Below are 23,494 nucleotides of genomic sequence, written 5' to 3'. Positions count from 1 at the left end.
CTTGCTTATTCAGGAAGGGTTGATGTAAACTAATGTTAGTCAAATAATAACACATTTGTTTTGCAAGTGCAATTATGTTATGAGTTTTGCCTCCTTGACTCATAAATAACCAGGCTTTGTTCAATGTTACAAGTCAAATTGCATTCATATATATAGTCTTGGTCTAACACTGAACATACAATTAACTGATACACTTTAAAACTACGATTTATGAACCTGCAACCTTTGCTTTTATATTTTTAACCCTTTGTTCGCACTAATTGTTATGTGAGAAAACCTGACATCCCACATACTAGAGGACACGTTAGTTCTGTTCTGGTTTGGCATACAAAAAACTAGGTCCTTGTGTACGGCCCCAGGGGATAACGCACTCTGTTCTGCATACTGGAGCAAATGTGCACCATTTTCTTGAGTCCAAAAGTCCTCTGCACCTGCAGAAGCGAGGTCAGGATTTGTGGTGCTCTGCAACGTGCATATCAGGCTTTATTACGGCAACTGGGGAAAAAAAGAAATCCAGTTGGTCTTAATCTTCTTTATTTTCACTATGTTCCTGATTTCAAAGGCACTGGCTGTAAAGCTTTACATTAAATCCAACTGAGCTAGTGTCATAAGCCCATTGTTACAGGCATGTTGCCACCATGTAGAAAATATCAACAATTACATACCAAATTCAGTTAATGAGAAGAAGGAAGAAAAATTCTGCTTGGTTTTCCAAGATATTTAGAAATCAAATTTCCTGCATGGGTACAGCTGTATTTTGCAGGTAAAGGAAATATATTGTCCACGTGAATATTAAATCAGATTCAGAGTAGTTCAAAAGTACATTCCCAGAAACAGTAACTCCAACACAGCATCTGTACCTTATTCTTTTTACATGTATAATGCCGTGAAATTGAGCAAACCTGTCTATCCCACACCATGATAATCTCAGAAAGGTCAAGAGTCTTATTCAGGCTGGATTCAGGCCCCATGTAAATCCAGTTTGGGGGCGTAGCAGGATTTTAAATGAAAAATTGGCTGAACTCAGCTCTCTTGTCATAGCTGTAAAACCAGCATTTTTCTGCCTTCAGTCACTGGCTTAAATTTGAAGCCTGGGAAGAACAAAGAAGTCTAAAAATGGGTCCAGATATAACGTTGAATCTAGTTTAACAAACCGAGAATGTCACAAAGGCAACAGCTTCCCTTTGCTCCCTCCCATCTCCCAAAATGTTTAAAAAAGAGAATGGCTGGATGAGCTTTAGCAGTTCTCTGACCTTGAAAAGCTGTGTCCTGGACGTCACCCGGAAAAAAGGCAATTTTTTCTGAATTCAAAGATAACCTAGCGTGCTGGGCAAGGCTCAAGCATCCTTACAGACCTGCTGGCTTGGGTTTTCACTGTGGGCTTTTATTCTTAGGAATGAATTATTCTTGTACATTTCTTCAATCTTTCAGTAGCGATGGGCCTGAGCTGTGAAGTCAGAATTGTGAATAAGACCTGAAATTCATCACATATTCATTTAAAATAGGAGTCTTACTACTGCATTCAGAACTAACAAATAGATATGAAATTACTGAAAGGAAAATCAGAACCAAGTGCTTCCTGGGCTTATCTTGGTGGATTAAACATATGCAGCCTGTAACCTTGAGCCACTGTGCTTCCCAATTCTATTTCATTATTTTCTTGGGCTAGCCCTTTTTAAAGACAAATACAAAAAAAAATTTAATTCTCCTTGCAAAATACCGAGTCCACTTAAAACCATGGAGCCAAACCATGCCAGTAGAGGAAATCACACTGCTCTTCTCGTAAATATCTTTTAATCTACGTTGTCTCAAAACAGCTAGCAGAACTTGCTTTGAAACCCTATTTTCCCCTCCCTCTGCTATCAGTGTTACTCACAGTACCTTTTGGGCAAGCAATGACAACACATTTTGCACTTCAATGTGGTACGTGCAAGGAGCACCACTCATACGGAAAGATTAGACTTTACTCTTTCAGAGTGATGGGAATGATCATTTCTTGCATATAACAACTCGATGGGACTGAACTGTGTGGTGAAGAAATATCCTGTGAAGTGCAAACACCTTTCTGCGTCGTTCTTTGAGGGAGAGGAGAACCCCTTCGTCTTGGTCCCTGCTGCAACGATGAGCACTATAAGCATCATCGCTGCAAAGAGAGCATTCTGCCAGATTCAGCTCCGCAGGAAAACACAGAACGTACGTAAGAAACTTTGATATCTGTTTTAGAAAACCCAGAGGAACAGTTGCACAGCTACTGCAGTTCACAGACGTGTTTAAGCTGCACAGTGCTACAGTCAATTGCCATCTTAGAGTCTGCTGCACGGCTGTCGAAAAAATTTGGGATGGAAATACAGCCCACACGCCTGCCTTGCTTTGCCAAAGATCAGTCAGAATAATGAGACTGGAAGATGAAGGCTCAGAACAGACCCCTTAATCTGCTGACTACACTCTTCCCAGACTGGTTCTCACTGAGCTCTTGTTCTTACCTTCTGTAACTGTTTGAAGGGAAAGGCAAAAAAAAACCCCAAAAAAACCAAAAAGCACCTTTCCAATTAGAGTCAAACATTTAGATTGCCCTAACACATTGCATGAGAGAACTGATATTTAAAATATTGATTAGGGAGATCTGACAGGTTCAATCAAATGTGATATAGCCTACTACAGAATAAAAACTAACTTTGAAACAACGCAAGATTGAGATGTATCAGCAACCAAAGGAGCAAATGCTCCACAGGAGGCTACTATGGCAACGAGCTCTTCTGGGGTTTTGAGCCCCGCAGCACTCGTGTCCCCCGGGATCCCCCACCACGCTGGACACAACAATTACACCGGATCTGGAAACTAGCAGGAGCGGCACACACGATTTCACGCCAGCATTTCAGCCTGCGCGGTGCTGAGCTAGGGTACGGTGAAAGACTCTCTAGAACCTGTTGCCAGTCAAGATTTTACCTGAAACCCACTGCTTTTAACTGCAGCTTTTCATTGCTGTTTTTTTTAACTTTAGAACAACCACAGTAATGGTGTTGGAGCTGGGGAGGACCCTGATAACGAGATTCATTTTATCTTAGATGTCCCCACTTGGAGCCGTCTGCATTTTTGCTCGTCAAGTGAGCTCACACGAGAGTCAGTGGAGAGAAAAGAGCATTTCTGGAGCACAACTCATCTGCTTGTATTTACATATTCACTCCAAGAAGAAATGAATCATGCTCCATAAGTAGCTTTGTCTTTCCTCTGACTAGAAAAGAAATTTAGACAATTAGTTCAGATATTGATAGATATATCAGCATGACATGATACAAATCCTACCCCAAGCACTTTATTTTCACACCTTTTCACCTGTAGGTCACTTTCTCCGCCCATCCCCGGGTTACTGTAGGAGATTTTCTGCCTGCTCAGCATTCATGTACTATGTGGGAATGCACTACTTGGTTCCCCATCGCATATAATTTCCCAGCCCTGCTGCTTCTGGCCTCTGTTTTCACATCGCTTGCGCTGTCATCTATCCCTCAACGTTACTCTGGTTGCTACCTTCTCTGCAACATTTTGGCTGTGGAAAAAAATAGAGGGTTTCTTTCAAACAGCAAAGCTCAAAAGACGTTCAAAGATTTTATACCAGCCAGAAATATCCTGCACTATGGTCACTGCGATGCTTCCTTTACATTTCATAAACCAGAATGAAGCTGCACTGCTTAGTGTCTTTTGATTGTAGATAAAGATAACAACCAATGCATGAGATTAATGTATATTCATGAGCAGAATTATAGCTGTGCGTGAAAGCGCTACATTAGTGCTTGGTAATCAACATCTACTTTACTTTTTTTTCAATTTTAAAGTTAGCACAGTCACTAATCAAAGATAATTACACCGCTGTCATTTGAAACGTTTATCAGGAGTTCTGTATGAGGAAGAACAAGTAGTACATTTTTTTCTTTATAGTGACATGCAGTACTAACTAAAGCTGGGCCAACACCACCACAATTGGGCTTCGCAAAGCTTATTTGTAGAGTTTTGGCATGGAAATAATAATCGTAGAGAAGTAATACTTTGTATCTGAATACAGCCTTCTAGCTAAGAATCACAAGGTGATAGTAAATATTAGTAAACTATCACTATCTGCAATATGAAGTACAGAAGCACTAAACCCCCTCTCAATGGCAAAACTGAGACACAGAATAGAGCACGTTTCCAAAGAAGTACAATAAATCAGTGGCAAAATCAAGGAAAACATTCAGATCCCCTTGTTCTCACTTTTCAGATTTGGACAACCTTCTGAAAATAAGAATGAAAAGGAAGAATAATTTCTATTCTTTCCAAACCACCGAGGAACAGGACAGCAAGGTTTTAATTTTGGACTACAACATATTAATTATATAAGTAAGCTCTAAAGAGGACAGCTAAACAATACTTCATTTTAAAATACAAAATACACAAATTCTATGGAGGAGATGGTGATTAAAGCCATTTTCTAAATTTGGATTTGGTTTAGAAAACATTTATGGTTGCACAGATTATACGGGTAGTTTCTTTACAAACCTGTTCTTTCTTGTCTGCCTTCACCTATCTCACAAAACCTCACAAAACTCGACCTGTGCAGGCTCCACCACTCAAAAACTTCCCAATGTTTCACGTATCATTATTTTTTTATTAGACTACTAGTCCTCCTTCCTCTGCTTCCATTTCAGCATTTTCATTAGCCTGTTATATTCTCTAGTTCTTTGAGAGGGAAGACAGAAAGTACGACTCAACCTTTTTGCTCCCATCTTTTCTCCTGACATTATGTGAAATGTAAGGAGACCATTTTTATTGTGGTAGGCATAGAATATGAAGGCAGAACTGGGGTTATACTTCTTGTACGCAGTAAGATACCAAATAATATTGACTTTAGGACGATGCAATGAATAATTACAAAGTCCTAAGCCTAAGTCTTGTGGTACTGGGGGTGAAGGAGGAGGTGGGAAGCGGAGAGGCTGTTTGAGAGGAGAGGACAGAAGTCAAACACATTTCCATTCTTGGTTCCCAAAAGCTACAAAATAGTGTGATTTATTCAAGCACCTCAAGACCTCATCAATAATTTGCCCGTTATTCATAAGCAAAGGTTAAAGTTTTCAGACTATCATAAAAGTATTGCAAAATAATTACTTAATCCTAGCGGCAGGTACAAAAGTTTATTGGTTTCTAGGGCCGCAAGGAGGTACACAAAGATGGTGGTTCTACTGCTTCTTTGCTGCGTCTCATTTTAAAATCACATTTTCCCAGAAATCCTAGAAATGTGTTCATTCTAACTGGAAAAGAAATGACACTTGAAGACTAATTTTCAGACACGTTGAGCACCACCTGACTATCATTAATTGAGTGGGAATGACTGGTACACAGAGCAACAAAAATCAGAATTGTCCAGTGTTAACCATCGTCTCTCATCTTCACATTCAAAGCAGTCATTGTTTGCTAAATAGTTTTTTAGACTCCTGAGCTCATTTCAGTTGTCGTGAGATAATACCGGAGTACCCCTCCGAGCACAGAACTGCCAGAATCATTACAATTACGTTGTACAGGCCAGTCATAGCAACATCACGTCACTTTGTTCTTGCAAAGGTTTTTATGCATTGTGAAGGTGGATGTATGTTTGCTTATGTATGTAAATTATTTTCATTGGCTTACAAAATGATCCAAAACTGTGTTGTATTTTTTTTTAGTTTTTTAAACTGAAATTTTCCATCTGCGTGTGTAGAGAATCCTGGAATGGAAATGTGTAATCATAGCAGGTGAAAATGGTAAACTTTTAGTATTGGCTATTGTACCTGCAAATCTTAAACTTACACAAGCATTGAGATGGGATATACTGCTTTTAAAGAGCTCCTATCGCATCCGTTCCCCCTAAAGCCATCAGATCGGGAGCTACTCACGAGAGGCGTGCCGTGCTGAAGAACGCCGTCGCGGCCGCGTCGGCACAGCCCGCGGCGTGCGGCACCTGGACCTTGCAAAACTGTGCTTTAAGTCCCGGCGGAGCTGCCTCTGGCCTTCAGCCTTCTAGAGCAGTAGAATAAGGTCAGTGCAATCTACTTGGGCAGGATTGCTCAGAAACAGTCTCTAAAACCACGATGCTGCGAATGGTAACGATCTTCTGGTTCGTTTCAGATCGGTGCTGTTCGAACACCTAGCAATAAAACTCATTTGTGAGAACTGCGCTCCAGCTCCGGTGCCTGACTTCACTTCCCATTCTGTGATTCTTCTTTTACCAGCAATTCAAACTCCAGTGAAATCCCAAAGAAAGCCACAGCATGAAGCTTCTTCTAAAACCTAACGTGCTGCTTAGGTTTCCTTTCAGATTTCTCAGCGGCAGCCCTTAGCTCTTCTTGTTTTGACCATTAACAAAGAAGTGCAGGGTTAATGCATCGCCTCGGAAATCATCTAGTGAAAGCTCAAGGTGTGTTGATGGGCACAACGTGCTCTGTGATCTGCCCAACAGCCATCCGGATGGGTGCCTGGGGAACGGCCTGCACCTACCCGCTGATGGCAGAAGCAAGCGGCTGCCGCCTCTGCCAGCGGCACGGACCCCGCTCCGCCATCCGCAGGGGGTTACGCCACCAGAGGGGCTCTGCTTCGGGGAGTCCCTGCCCCTTCGGACAAGGGTTTGGACTTAGGAGCAGCCCTCACAAATCAAGGTTAAGCATTCTTCGGAGTCAGTGTTTTTCAGCAAATTTTCAACCTGTGCTAACGTGGAGGATTGAGAAAGGAGTCCGCCATCCTACTGCAGCGCGGACGAAGAGGCATCTGTGTATCAACCGGTTCCCATATGGTGGCAATGGAGCTAGGCCAGGTTTTTCTGCCAACGCCAGCAGAGAGGTGTCTGCAACAGAAAGACTCGAGCAGAAGGCAACGTAGCATTGCAGCAATTACAAAGTCCTGTGCACCCGAGGCCCGCACAGAACCCACGCTGGCTCAAAAGTGGCTAACGCTTACTGGGAAATGAACACAGATGATGCACCAAATAGTCAGAAAACCAGTGAAAGGTCATAAGGGAGACAGCAAAATCCCTCTTTGTGCCTCACCGCACTCTTTTTTAGGATCAGTATCTATCACATTTATGAAAACGCTTGAAGCTTGCAGACAGCCAGGGATATGACTGAAGTATTTCCCAAAGAACATGCAATTAAAACATAGAATCAGAGAATAACAGAATAGTTTGGGCTGGAAGGGACCTTTAAAGGTCATCTAGTCCCACCCCCCCTGCAATAAGCAGGGACATCGTCAACTACATCAGGTTGCTCAGAGCCCCGTCCAACCTGACCTGGAATGTTTCCAGGGACGGGGCATCTGCCACCTCTCTGGGCAACCTGGGCCAGGGGTTCACCATCCTCATTGTGAGAAATTTCTTCCTTCTATCTAGTCTAAATCTGCCCTCTTTTAGTTTAAAACCATTACCCCTTGTCCTATTGCAACAGGCCCTGCTAAAAAGTCTGTCCCCATCTTTCTTATAGGCCCCTTTAAGCCCTGGCCGGCTGCAATAAGGTCTCCCTGGAGCCTTCTCTGCTCCAGGCTGAACCTCCCCAACTCTCTCAGCCTACATAATCAGGAACCACTTTTTGAATCAGAAAAATTCTTAAAAATTCTTACTGTGAAGCTCAAGTTCCATTATAAAGCCCTCATATTAGGTCTGAAAGACTATGATTGCTTGAAGAATTAGTAACAGAGAAAATTTGTTTGAACAGCAGGTTGACAGCAACAATTCCCCAGGCATCAGCTTCTTTGGGTCTTAGATAGGGTCTCATCTTTTTTAGTCTATAGCTACCGTGGTGGTGATGAGCACTGCAAAAAAGATATGAGAATCAGCCCTGAACTCAACTGCAGAGTGATAAATACATCAACGTGCCACTTATAAGCAGAAATTACTGCAATCTCAGTGCTTGAAAATTAATGATGGGGGGAGGTGACGTACACAGCATTCACTGAAAGCAGTGTAGGATTTTTATTAGCACTATCCATCCATTTATGCTGGAAGTTCACATCCCTCATATACATGATAATTAGAGTCCATTAACTAGCAGGGGGACAGAAGAAGAATTTTCATGAATTGTGACAGCATATTGAGGCCGGGGGGGGAGGGGGGGGGGAAAGGAGGCGGGGAATACACCATTTATTTGTTTTCCAAGAACAAAACCTCCCATTTCCATGAAAATGAGCTGAATTAAAAAAAAAAAAAAGAAAAAAAGAAAAAAGAGAAGAAAAATCTGTTTGTTCAGAATCACACTATTCAGGATTTAATAGTACAGCTGCTCTGTGAATCTTCATGGCTCAAAAAAGACTAATGCAGCTGCCTGTGAAAACCAGAGTGGGGACCCACAGATGGGAACATGCTGTTGATAGCCTCTGAGTGGGCTGGCTAACCTCATGGAGAGCCCTGAGGTGGTGGCAGACCATGGACAACTGTATTCCCTGGTGCTGTTTAACCTCAGAGTGACCTATAAAGCTACAGGAGGTGCTGCGTGGTGCCCTGTCGGGAAGGTGAAGGAGAAGAATGGCATGTAGCATTTCAGGAATAACCAGGCTGAGAAACAGTAGGTCTTTATTTCTGGGTACACTGTAACTTGATTAAGTCAATGTCCCAGCTTCTCCAGTTTCATACTGGGAGTAGGAAAAATAATTACTTTAAGTGATTAATTACACATTTAATTGTGTTAATTAATGCTGCATTATACACTGAAAATACGCTCCAAAGATTGATCAAGACAAGAGTCTAACTGGCTCATGGTAAGTATGCTGCTAAGTTTCAGCTTGCAGATTTCTACATCTTTCCTAATTAATTAGTCACAGCAGCAAAACTTTTGTGTCTTCTCTGTCTTTCTAACTGGGCAGGAGAGAAGTGAATTTAGTGGGCTGGAGGAAGCTCTGGTTAATCATGCAAATCTTCTCACACCACTTGCATGTTGCTCAGGCCTCTGTTAAAAACAAGGTATCTGAGTCCAATCACTGCTGAATTGGTTTGAAATGAACAGCCTGGAAGTGCAGAATCACACGCAGACAGCTAAAAGCAGTTGTAAGCCAAAGAACAAAATGCAGAACCAATCCAGTTTGCTTATAAACTCAAAGGCTTTCTGCCAGATCTAATGTGCCATTTATGATGATACAGTGATACAACTCTCATGTAATAATTACTGCTAATTTTATGCACCTCCTGGAGTAATTTAGGTTGCACCGTTATCAAACATTTCCAAAGTTTCCATAGTCTCATAGAAACTACACTCACTGATAAATTTCTGGTTAGCTTAGTATGCATTTCAAAGTGCAGCGAGCTGTTTCCATTTAGCCATTTTAATTATGCAAGGCCATAAGCTGCTTTATGAATTACATTATAAAAAGCATTTTCATTCTTTCTTTGCAATTACGCAGTGAATGTAAAATCAAATGAGAATGTTGGGGTTTGGAGTCCGATTAGCAGAAATACATACATCTTTAAGACCATCACCAGGGCCAAGAGCTGCAAGTGGGTGCAACTCCTTCAAGTTGACTTAATGCCAGTGGTAAATCCAGCCACTGTTTGAAAAGGCATTCACTTGCTTTGTATCTGATAGACAAAGGTTTGTGGCTGCTTGCACGGCTGCTTCCTTACTCCCACCGCCAAGAATCCTTCGTTCACCATCTCTTTCCTGCGTAGACTAAACAAAATCACGACCCAGTTCTCTCCTGAAAGAAAAAGTTTGCCGCCTTTTGTGTGACATCTTCTTCTGATCAGCTGGGGCGAGGAGAGAGCAGAGATGAGGAGTGAGCAGAATTACCAAAGTCACCGAAAGGAGGGGACTCTCATGCTAGTTGTCAGAGAAGCGGTGCAGGGAGGATAAGGGTATCATTCCAAATGCAGAACAGCAGTAATGACAAGATCTATTAAACCTCCTCTTGGGACCGGAAAAATCTTACACAGAGAATCCGTAACGGCCTCCCACAAGTGAAGCATGACATCTTCACTACTCTGAGTAAAATGTTTGATTTTTTTTTTATTGTAAAAGTCCTATATTTTCTGAGGATAATTCTCCACACCTGTCATCCTAGCTTCTGGCAGCGAAGTCAAAGATTCTCAGAATAATACATCAGAACACTTTAAAGGAAGGAAATAATATTAAGAAAATGCCCAGCGACAGCAGCGTCTGAAAACTGCAATTAAAAAGAAAGTCAGTGCGAGACAGAAATGTACAACGGCACGTTCCGATTCTCATGCCAAGTACCTGGAGTTAGGTTGTATCCACCTATCAGGAAGACTATGCCTAAAAAATCATAACTCCACAGTTATTTACTGAATTGCAAACATTCAAGGTGAGTAAAACCAGAGGACAAATTCCTCAATTTTTTGTGGCAAAAGTGAAGCAGGATAGCTCCCCCCGCCATCACACCAGCATGTGCTTCGGCAGTGAGAACAGTGGCAGAAGAGAGCTGTTTGGCCAAGGCAGGAAGGGGAGATGGGAGATGAAGGACAAAGACATCTTTTTTGAGGGCCATTATCTTTCTTGTGGTAATTAAGACTCTCTCTAATCCTTCTTCTAGATACATTAATCTCATAAAGATATTTTAAGGGAGCAGCTTACGTAGATGCTGGAAATAAACAGGCACGTTGGCCCTGTCGCAGAACAGGACTAAGACCAACTGATACGAAGGAATATAGCCCATGGTGTTTCTGGGACTTAACAGTTACAGAGATGGGCAGCATCAAGCCTAAGGATTTCTTTCCATTCTTCCTTCTTAGTTTACTTTGTGGAAGCACACAATAATGATGATCTTATATGGAAGGACAAAAGAAAAATGAAGACAATTCCTTATTCTAACACACCGACTTTCCTCCTTAAGCAGGTGCTATGTTAATCCATTACCTTGGCTTTGACCTTTTTGGAGGAAATAGTCTTATTTTGCTACAACATTTATCACTGGGCCAAAATGTCAGCACTGTAGATGGTGTTTTTTAACAACAGTTGTTACAATAGCTTGCATGTAATTCTGGAAATGGAGCTTCTGACATGCTGGTAGATATGGTATCTCCTCCAGAAGGGGCACAAACAAAATGGAATATCACAATCACTTGTCCCCAGGATAAAGACTCACAACTCAATTAGAAAAAAGGTCAGGGAACATTGTTATTGCTAAATATATTATGTCTATGAAGGCAATAAAGGTGGCAGTAAGAAAGTCTAAATAGGTTTTCTTTACCAGTACTATAACTCTGACAGTTTCCCTGCCTTTTGGTTTTTTCTTACACTTTTGTTGTGGTTTAACCCCAGCCAGCAACTAAGCACCACACAGCCACTTGCTCACTCCCCCCTAACAATGGGATGGGGGAGAGAAATCAGAAAAAAAAAAAGTAAAGCTCATGGGTTGAGTTTAATAGGACAGAAAAGGAAGGGAATAATAATAATAATAGAACACACAAAACAAGCGATGCACAATACAGTTGCTCACCACCCGCTGACTGATGCCCAGCCAGATCCCGAGCCGCGGTCCCCGCCCCATGGCCAACTCCCCCCAGTTTATACGCTGAGCATGACGTTATACGGGGGGGAATGTCCCTCTGGCCAGTTTGGGTCAGCCCTCCCGGCTCCTCGCGCCCCTCCCCGCTGGCGGAGCACGGGAAGCTGCACCAGTACTGGCTCGTTCAATAACCTGGATGGCCACATTCATCTGAACCATGGTGCCTTATTAAGACTCTCTTCTTCCGTTCTCGAGTCCCCCTCAATAATGCTGCTTTTCGATTCATTTTCAAAAGTCAATACCACAATGAATCAACACAGTGGGTGTTCCGACTTTAACAACAAAGACCTCATCAACGAAAAAAGGCATTTTCCCATGTTACCAGTCATCCTGCATACTACTTAATGAAGCACAAATATTATTATGACTGACAAAACACTTACCTGTTCTAATTTAGCTGTAAAAAGAGTATGCTTTCTGTATAGACAGTTAGGTGTGTTTTGTGGGTTTCTTACCATCAGCAGCCTTGCCAATATACTGATGATGTGTGGCGTTTCACTTAGAAGTCAAGCGCAAAGAATACGAAGCAAAAACTGCTGCAAAGATTTAAAGTAGTAACAGTGATTTGTCATACTAGAAATACACATGGGAAGTGGCACAGAAGCTGGGGACAGTGAAGGAGATACCAGCTGGACTGTTGCTCTCCCCGTGTGAATTAATGATAGTGGTTATCATTGTTCTCGGAGGATTTTACAATAATTTGATGGACTACTGTAAATTTATAATCCTGTAATGGAGCACCATTTCTTGAAGCATGTGCAACACTGGAGTCCACTTCTACTAACTCAACACTAGTTTGACTAAAGTGACTCTTGTTGGAGGCAGAAAAGTCAGGTTTAACAGTTTCCAGTCAGTTCCTCATGCTTGAAGTTAGGCCAAACCCAATGGTTTACAGACCTGCTGCCAGGCTCTACCTGCAGTCACATCTTCTCAACATTGTCATGACGACTGTGCTAAAAGTCTTTAGATATAAATCTCATAAACCTAAGTTCTACAAGACTAAGTCTATTTTTGAGTCTCCTGAATCTCATCTCTTCCCTGGGTAGCATTCATTCTTCAACGTACAGAGTCCTCCAAAGATTAAAACCTGCTTTCAGGCTATCAGATGCCTGGTGACTGACTAGGGAAGAAAGGAATGAAAATAGTTAAAGTTTGTATTACAGTTTGTTACTTTCCCACTCACAAAGGTATCAATATAAAGTTATTTAAATAGGTTTGCCTGTGTAAGGATAATCTTTCATAATTGTCTACAGGTTACACTCTCAGTAGGAACGTGCTTTAATCAATAAAGCCTCAGAGTTACCAGGTAGGATGATGATAAGATTCTGCAGCATGTGCCTTTCTTAAGGTCCATAAGCACATTAAAGAAAGCCTCTCTGTGCATCCATAGGTTGACTCTGCTCCTACACACCCTTTGGTGCTGCTGTGACTTTATTAAGATGCCAAAAAAAAATCTTTTGGCTACCAAGGTATTCAAAGTGTGGCTGAAGCCTCTTTGCAGAAGTTAATAGTTCAGATCATGTACGTTAATGGTTCTTAGTAAATTGATATGTTATTATTGCTTAATTTTGGTAAACATTCTTACCGGAAAGTAGTGTCTCAATTGCAGCCCATCTAAAATAAGCTCATTTATGCTAATGTCTTTCTCCTTGACACTCAGTAAATTCTTCCTAATGCATTAATTATGACTCCAGATAGACCAATGATTATTTCATATATGCTAATTAGGAATCATTTTATTCAGTCTGCCACACACATCAGTAAACAAGTGGAATGAATTCCCCACAGAGAGAGGAATAAAAGACAATGATTTTCCTTCCAATGCAGCTTAGAGAGTTTACCCCACAATCAAGATGCAATTAGAGAAGTAATGAGGAGTTAGAAAATACACTTACAGGTGTGAGAGACACCAAGAACTCCTTCTTTCACAACGACAGAATAAAATTCTTAGCTAATTCATCCTTAGCTAAAAACTCATCATTCTTAGCTGATGAGTTTTTACTGTATATGATTAAGAAGTTCAACCTCCTCCTACAAAGTAAATAAAAATTACAATCAAATTAGTTCCATTTGTAGTAGAACAAATTGATATTAAAAAAGTGTGATTTCAGCCCTGGGTTTGGAAAAGATGCAAGGTTGAAGAAGATTGTGTGATCCATTACTGTCATTTCTACTCACTGAATGTCAAGGTTAAAACGTAGTGGAGGAAACTTTTTGCTCCTAATACTTACGATCCTTAGCGCTACTAAAGGGCGAGGTTTAGATTGGATATTAGGAAAAATTTCTTCACTGAGAGGGTGGTCAAGCATTGGAACAGGCTGCCCAGGGAGGTGATGGAGTCACCATCTCTGGAAGCGTTCAAAAAATGTGGGGATGTGGCGCTTCAGGACAAGGTTTAGGGGACATGGTGGCACTGGATTAACGGTTGGACTTGATGATCTTGAAGGTCTTTTCCAACCTTAGTGATTCTGTGATTCTGTAAAGCCCACAATTCCAAAACTGGATCAGGTACACCTCTTTTTCATGACTTCTGTATAACTACTAAGAATATCTCCATAATAACATAATTTCAGGGTTGGAACAAACCAAAGAGAAACAAAAAAATGACTGTTAAAAATAAGATCACGGGGATACGTATTGTTAAGCACAAACTCTTAGATCCTCATGACATAAATGATAATGTATTGTAGCATGAACGCTGACAATATCTATATGCAGGTCAGGGCCCTATATATACATTTAGGTTTGTACTTGGAGAAAAATTTATTGTGTGTGGCTATGACAATTTGTACTTTATTTTCCTCTTCATGTCTTAAATCGAGTTAACTCATTTTGTAAGTTTACACACGCAGGGGCCTAGAGTCCTGCTAGTACTTTCTGAAAACATGAATAAATAAGAAGACTCTGCTGTCTGAATTCAACTACCAATTTTGATGCTTGAAGAAATCATAGAACAGTTTGGGTTATAAGGGACCTTTAAAGGCTACCTAGTCCAACTCCCCTACAATGAACACGGACAAGTCTATAAACTAATTTGGTCTTCCAAAACCAGATATTTCTGAAGGTTGACTCACTAAAATGGATAAATTGATTCAATAGTAACCAGTAAAACTAGAAAAATAGAATAAAGTCATTACTGAATGAACAGGCCAAATACGGTTTAGAATCTGAGAATTACTCTGAATGCATATACTGTTAGGGATAGGCCATTTTCGCATAAGCTCTCTTTCAATTTTAAGTATAGGTCTATGCTTTTCTAAAACAAACAAAACAAAAAAAAAAAAAAAAAAAGAAGAAAGAGGCAGACAAGTAATTGCCTGCAAGAAATTTGCACCCAATGCTATCATGAAGCCTATGACCACAAAAGCGAGATGTCTGCGGGCATACCCTTGCGCCTGCACTGTCCCAAGAGAGACGCGTACTGTTGCCTCCATGTGAAATAAAGAATTTTTACCTATTTTTACTCTAGTCTAGGGTCCAAGAGTATTAGGATGAAATCTGAGCCAATTTTTGGAATCTAAAGAAGTGACTTTCGTGCTAAAAAGATCACAAGGAACAGCAATGTTATAACTAACTAATGTCAGAGGTACTTCTGTGTGTTACTTATGCTGAAGAAAAGGAAACTACCTTTCTTTAAGCAGATGAATATAAACTTAGTTACTACAAGTGAATGTAGGCCATGTCCTTATAAGAACTTGTTGGTTCTCGGTCTTGGGTTTCACAGCAGTGACCAATCTACAAAAGCTTACAATGTGTGATCCATTACTGTCATTTCTACTCACTGAATGTCAAGATTAAAATGTAGTGGAGGAAACTTTTTGCTCCTAATACTTACGATCCTTAGCGCTACTAAAGGGCAAGGTTTAGATTGGATATTAGGAAAAATTTCTTCACCGAGAGGGTGGTCAAGCATTGGAACAGGCTGTAAACTGTAGTGTATAATTAGTTTGGTTTTCTTTTCCTTTCCTTTTTTTTTTTTTTTTTTTAATTTAACCTAGGGAATTTGAAGAACGCTTTTGATCAGTTGGGAAACACATCGCATGGTACTGAAAATATGCCATTAAAAGCAAAAGTCCTTGTGTGAAATCATCCTTCTACGTTTACACCGCCATCATCATATCTTTTTTCAAGCAAGGCAACTCCTTACCCTAAGGGTCAGCAGATATACTGAGTTATTCCTAATAAAAGATAAAAAAAGGCTGAACTCTGCTAATGACTCTCTGAAACATTAAGGGAAAAAAGTCTAGGATTATTAAAATTAACATCAGTCATCTTAGACAGAAAATCCTTAACTGTCCAGTTAGATTACTCAACCATTCAAACTCCTTGGAGATAAGGGCTGCTTACAGGCTGCTTAAACTACACTGAACTTCTAATGAATGCAGGATAAGTAAGTTTGGAAAGCAAGCACCTTGAAAAAAATACTGGAAAATGTAAATTTTAATTTAATTCATGTACATTTGTGTATGGGGGCTGATATTTGCTTGAGTGGTTGTTAGAGTTTATGGAAAAGGTAATGAAAGATCAGATGGATACTGTTCAAGAGCATTAGCCATAATGATCACACTGTAAGCTATTAGCAGTCTTAAATATATAAATATATAGCTTCTAAAGGGATATGTGTTTATGACACCATAGCAAGATTATTTTTCCACTAATGATTTTTTAAAGAGAAGAAGCTGAAATCCCATGTTATTTGCATAAAAGGGAGGCCATTCCCTTAATGCTAATTTAAACAAAGTTACAAAAAGCCAAGTTAAACTAACTCACATACAACATATTGAAAACTGATTAAACAATAACGATGGTCCCTTGCTGACAGTACAGTAGTAGCATGCTTCATTTGTTGTTCAATAAACTCCCTTAATATTCAGATATATCCATCTCACAAAACATCAAAGGAAGCCATGTGGAAATCAAAATTCCTACTGAGCTGTAGTGTACAGAAGTAGTGGAAATGTCAATGAACTAATTATTTTTGTCCTTCATGGAAATCAAAAGCTATGGGAAACCTTCATAATTCTATTTATATCCTTAACATCCATCTTCTCACGAGCAAATGGTTTCCATGGTTTTGTTAATTTCCTAAATTTTTATTTATTTTTGAGACAAAGAAATTAGAGCAAATAACTGAGGGTAGGTAATCACCTTACTAACACCTATTTAATGCTACCCATATGAATTACTGACTTTAAGGAAGGTAGGACTGTCCCTGTAGGCTTCTTCATAATTCTATAAGGACATGAAATTTTCACCCACACAGTACTGCAAGCACTATGGCACCTGCTTAGAGAAACAGTAAGAGTGTAGAAGACAGGGATACTTTGGTACTAACTCCACTATCGTCTGCAGAATTTCACATCTTTGGGGGTTGTGTTATTCACTTGAGTTTGGGTTCAGTGTTTCTAATACACCATGATTAAATACATTCTGATTAAATCAGCACAATGCCAGATAAGGTGGGTTGGAGAAAGGTAGGTCGTCTCAGGCAAGGAATACAAAGAGATAGCATATTAATAAAACCAATTAATAAAAGCGTTTTAAGTGCAAGTCCCTTGAAAAGTCAACATGAACGCAGGTTCCAACCCCAGATGGCATTTCTAAAACATTGACAGAACAGTGTCATCTCAATGTCTCACAGCTCAATGCTACACATACATGACTAAATCTGCTATCAATTTTTTTTCTATTTGCAACTGGTACTGAGCACCTTTCTACTTTTGACATGTTTCATATGAATACAAACAAAGAATAAATTGATTTCATGGTCAAAATTTGCATTTATATTCTGACATTCAACCCTGTTTCTTTCATCTGTTTATGCAAATTCTTGTTCACCACTGCTAGTGTTCTCAAGAAAATGATATCATTGTGCTCTTCATACTATTACACGGGGATAGGATCTGGGAAGCACGATATGAAAATGCTTTACTACATTTCAAGTGGCATTTGTTTAAAAGCACAGAATTTATTTTCAAGCCACTTAGGATTTGCATACTTGCTTGGGGGAGCGGGGAAGCAGTGCTGAGGGAAGAAGAAGATACAGTAAAAGCCAGGCACTTAATTTTCAAATCTGGGAATAATATTCTTTTCCATTGGAGACAAAACCTACTCTCTGGACAAGACTGACATCAATTATGTTAGAATATTTAGAGCATTAAATGTAATGGATAATAGTTTTCATTATTTAAATACATAATTGCCTGACAACTAATCCTAATCATGATTGTGGTTTGGGTTTTTTGTTGTGGTTTTTTTTTTTTTAATCACTACCAGACACTTACAAAATGAACATTCAAGTATACTTGTTTAATTTAAAAAAAAAAACCAACTAGAGTCTATTGGTAATTGCATTGTTTGCTGTTTATTGAGAATTTTAAAACTACAAAAGAGTTTAAAAGACATGGATTTAACAGGGATTTGGCACGCTGAGAGCATCATAACTTAGCAAGTTTATGGCATTAACTAAATCTGCTGCTTACAGCAGTGCCCGGCTAAAAAAAGTCAAAACAATCATAAGTTCACATGAAATTTAAACTGTAAAAAGAAGAATCTCTCTTTTGTTGATTTTAGCTGTGACGGAGAATCCTTGATATTCTCTGTCCTTTTAACCTTAAGTCAGCATTGCCAAAGTTGGTGCTTCTGGATGACATTTCAGACATTATGAAATCCTAAATTATGACACTGTAACTCCAAGAAAGGTCTTGCAGTTGATTCACAAAAGGTCTGAGTACTTGAAATGCAAGTAGAAATACAAAAGACAGTGGAAGTAACAGCGGAAAACTTCATGCCAAACTCAAAACATTTCATTCAGTTCCACATATCCACTACACAGAGTATCTGACGTTGCACTCCAGTGTGCACATGTTCCTCATGGCGTAGATAACAGAGTTATCCTGCGCCTGGAGGATTGCTTATTAATAATACTTTCACTCAGTTACTCTGAAGTTGCACGTCGCTCAGTAAAGACTAAATATTTTTTCACAAGTTCCACATTTTAAAGATTGGAAGGGTTCCTGATGACTTGGGCGGGGGGGGGGAAGAGAGAGAAAAAAAGGCAAATATTATGCCCGTATTTTTAAAAGGTGAGAAGGAAGATCAAGTGAACCACAGGCCTGTCAGACAAGATGGTAATTGGGAACAGTCAGCATGGATTTACTAAAGGCAACGTGTGCCTGATCAATCTGGTTGCCTTCAGTGACTAAGTGACTTGCTCTGCGAGTGGGAAGAGAACAGGGGATGATGTTTACCATGACTGGAGGAACAGACTGACAAGGATGTTGTGAAATAATGAAAAGTACAAGAAAAACATTGTCCAATTAGGAATGTACATCGTCCAATTGTCCCAGTACAAGCAAAACATGTCCAACAGAAGGCCACGGAGACAGTTAGTGGCGGAGTGCATGAGGTACAACGAGAAAGCTGGGTTCTCTTGACCTTAAGAAGAAAAGGCTAAGAGGCTATCTAATTGCAGTCTTCCACTGTGACAAGGAGGATTACAGAGAGAAGGCAGGGTCAGATTCTTCTCAGAGGCACACAGTGAATAGACAAGAGGCAACGTCCACAGGTTATAGCATAGGGCATCCAACTAGATACAAGGCAAGATATATTCACAGAGTGGTGAAGAGCTATCCACTCTGCCACTGGAGACTTTTAAAATCTGACCAGGACACAGCCCTGAGCATCCTGCTTTAATTTCAAAGTTCGTCCTGCTTTGATGAAGAGGTTGGACTAGATCACCCTCAGAGATTCCCCTCCAGCCTAAGTTATTTAAGAATCAATCAGTATGGGGGAAAAGAGCACAAAAAATAAAATAGCAACATGATTTCTCTTTTGCACTTAGGGTCCACTAAATTCTGGGAAAGACAGGATTACCAGAACTGGTCTTTGCATATCTGGCCATAAGTTTATAGACTACAGAAGAAAAGACTGGCAGGGTGGAGATGATGTTGGAGGACCAATGGAGCTCAGTACAGTTTAGCCAACTAAATTCACTCCCAACATACCTCCTATACTGAGGTGACAGAGAGTCCTACACTAAAGCATCCTTCTGTCTTCTTCCTCAAACAGCTCCTGGCAGAATCCAAGCCTCTTTTCAGCTATAGTCTTTGGCATTGCATGACTAGCACAAACACGCTTTGATCTAAAGTGAGATCTTGACTCACATAAAAATGTCAGATGATCTCTTAAGAATATTTCTTTATGGAAGGAGCATGGTTCTTGAGAAATATCTAGAAATCAAAGTCATATACCACACTTCTGTTACACTAGGAGCTGTGCAAACGTAAAAACAAAAGATTGTTGGTATTCTAAAAATAAATTAGAAAAATACACAGGTAACACTAGAGAAAATACACTTTTGTAGATTGTTTAGTAAGATGTTTACAACACATGGCTTTAAGTAAAACATTTTAGTTTAAGTCAAAAAGAGATACTGGGGATGGAGAATGCAAAGAAAGTCTAAGTGAAGGATTGTAGGAAGAATGAACTCTACTGCTGCACTTAGGGCTGACTCATTTAGGAAACCACCCAATAGTAGGGTTAAATTAAATTGCTTAGAAACATCCAGGAAAAATAAATATACCCATTATTACATCCATTTACTGTAGTTGGGATAAAATGCCTTATACAGAGAGGCACTCTGACCTGGAGCAGGGTTCCTCTGACACTGAACTCATATCCACACTGAGGTTCCCTCCCCTCCTTTCAGCTTACCACTTGGCCAACCATATAGTAGTGTGTCTCAAACTCTTAAAATACTCAGCATTAAGACCTTCTCATTCCATTAAATTTATAAAATTATATGGTTTACATTTTTCTTTAACTGACATTATTTTGTTATTTTTAATCATCAGTTTAGAAGAGTGGCTTTTAAAAAACTTTTCTTCGGAGTATTGTTTTTTCCCTAGGAACTAGGTTTCCACACTTATATTTGGGAATCAAGAAGATATTGCTTGACCAGTAAAACTGACCTTTCTTGGATGAACAGTCTCACTGGAAAAGAAAAAGAAATCAAAACAAAACTGACAAGATTGTTAACCAAAATGAGTGAGAATTGAGTTCCATGATATGCATCTATGACAGTAAGAGCATTCAGCATTCATATAGAAAAAAGAAAAAAGTAAATATTCAGCAAAATATTATATGCCACGTAGAGCAAAATCAAAGGCACACTGATTAGAAAGAGACTTTGCAGTAAACTGTAATCAAAGTTTTGATTTGGATTTTTTGCTGCTTTGGCTGTTTCAAAGGCTTCTTCGTTCTCCAACATAATATTAGAAAATTTAACAAAAGGAAGATGAATGGGCATAAGGAATTTTGGAGTTGCTCTTTACCTCCTCTATCATTACAGTTCCTAGAATTTCAGGGAAATGTATCCAGCCTGAATACATCTTCAATTGCTTGGCTGAAATGCTATGTGTCTACAAATCACCAAAAGGTACTTCTCTGAACAGAACATCTTTGGGAAAAAAAGAAAAGTATAAATCCTCCTATTTCCATACAGATTGGAAAACCTGAAAGAAAATCAGCACAACTTACAGAACTAATTGTAGTCATTCATGTCTTTCATGCGTGTTACGTGAGCATTCCCATTGCTCCACACCTGCCTTTATAATCACCGCAAAGTATGACTGGAACATCAGACTGTGTTCTTCCATGATTAAAAGGTAATTAGTTTTAATTTGTTGTTAATGATAAATAACTAGCAATGGGGGTTTGTTTAAAACTCTAAATCTTTTTTACTGTGATTTTCAGTAAGTCCCATTTTTTATGATGATAAATTCATCATTACATTACCCCTTCTTGTTCATATGGGCATTAATCTTTCACGGATAACATGGCCTGTTTCTAATGAAAGCCTTAAGCCTTAGACTAAAAGCACTCAATTTAGGTTCTTTAGAAATACTGCCTCAATGAAACTGTATAGGAGGTTGGTTAAAGACCTTGCTGTCCACATGACGTATGAAAATCAACAGACCAAACTGAAGTGAAAACCTTATGTTCTTTTCTTGTAACAAACTAAGGACGAGCTACATGGAAAAAATTGCCAAGGAGATTATATAAGCAATCAGCTGCTAACAATGCTCTTCTAAGTGAGCCAATATATCACCATTATTCAGAATTCAGGCTTTACTCAGGCTTCATTGGGAAGAGCAATTATACCAGAGAAAAATAGTAGAATGTTCTCTCTTGTTAATTAAAGGGTAGTAGTAGATTTCTGGAGACTATTATAAGGCTAGTGAGATATTAAGATTAGGTGTTTTCAGAACCAGAAATGAAAAACCAGGAAAACGTAGATCCATCACTTCTTTGTATCTCAAATATCTGGATGTTGGTTTCCAGAACGGTGGAGCAGTATCAACATCAGTTTCTGAACCCTGTTCTGCATATTAAGCATCTGTCTAAATATGCCTGTCGGGAGTTCGTTTCACTGCAGTTCACATTGCTTTTGAGAGAGAAAAGGCACCCATCACTTTACTGAAAGATCACTGGAAAAACCCATCAGGGCAGCAATCTAGGCTTACCCAACTTCTTTATGTAGACTTCTTCTACACGACGTATTTGGGGGGAGCAAAATGTATCTTTGTATTTATTCAGTATCTGATGCAATAGAGCTCCCTCTGAGATCCATTGATGCTACTAGACTACAAATAACTAAAAATATTCATGCTACTGGACTACAAATAATAAATAAAAATCTTCAAATACAACTATCAGTGAGGGTACCTGCTTGCAGAGAAAAGACTTAAATTAATTTAGAAGTATGTTTGTGAATATTTTGCTCTGTGCTCTTACACCCCTACACTCACAGAACAAATCGGTAGAGCTGACAGTCAAAAAATGAAGCAACTGTAAGAACGGATTTTAAGCTGCTACCAGTATTGCACGAAACTGCAGTAGAACAGTCTGAAGTTTAAAAAAAAAAAAAAAAAAAGAGATAAGTAACAGTAATGTGCTCTGAATCAGGCATTTAAACGAGTGGCCAGATAAAGGCACAGAGGGCTCACAGCAAAACACAGAATATAAGGACAGTTTTGTAGAAGATATAACTGAAAGATATGCTGAAAGACTTGCTAGAATACCCACCTATTTAGTAAAGGAAGACAGCTTTAGGCAAAAGAATACAAGTAGTTGACTGTATATGGCTATGAACAGGAGAGCTCCACAAACGGATCCACAGTGCGTAGCTCTAACCCGCAAAGCCCCAGGTCCCTGGGGTCAGCAAAGCAGCGCAAGGTCACTCTGGACAGAGAAATCAGTTGACCGGCTTTTGTACAAACGATTACTTAGGCAGAGGAAGTGCACAAAAGGGTACGCTGTTGCGCAGTCGCTTTGCAAAGTAGAGGAACCACTACAACTGGCCTCCCCACTCACTTCTTGCATCATGCATTTCATCCTGTTGCTAAAATTAACAGCCAGGCTCCCACTTCCACAGCTGAGTAGGCTGCTGTGTTTAAATGACATCCATTAACTTCCAGATTCCAGACTGCAGAACACTCTACAGAAGAGCTTGTTTCAACTTTCCAAATTTTGTAAGGAAACCAAAAATTTTATCCTTAAGTTTTCCTGAATTGAAATGTGTTGGTAGAAAATGTAATTTTTAAAGTAACCTAACACTGTGTTCAAGTGAAAATTCTGAACTTTTTTTCTTTCCTTGAACAAAAGCATTGCTACATTTAAAATGTTACTTTTTCTCCAACAGCTCATCTCTAATGTGGAAATTACTGTGCCCTGCCTGAGAACCTCTGCAAAAATACCGAATGCATTAAAAATCGCTGCTTCTATTCGATACTGATTAGCTGGCTTTTAAAGCTATAAAATGGCCATCTACAATTGCATTTTATTGATTTACATTTTTAATTACATTTTGCATAGCATAAAATTAATTTCTGAATTATTACCTAGTTAGCAAACATTTTAGCTAATTATAAAATTTAAAAAATCTTTCATATGAAGATAGGAAAAAGTGAAGGAAGGACTTCAAAAC

Source organism: Phaethon aethereus, assembly GCF_964289735.1.
Source record: "Phaethon aethereus genome assembly, chromosome: 5".
NCBI classification, from domain to species: domain Eukaryota; kingdom Metazoa; phylum Chordata; class Aves; order Phaethontiformes; family Phaethontidae; genus Phaethon; species Phaethon aethereus.
This window is presented reverse-complemented; position numbering follows the sequence as displayed.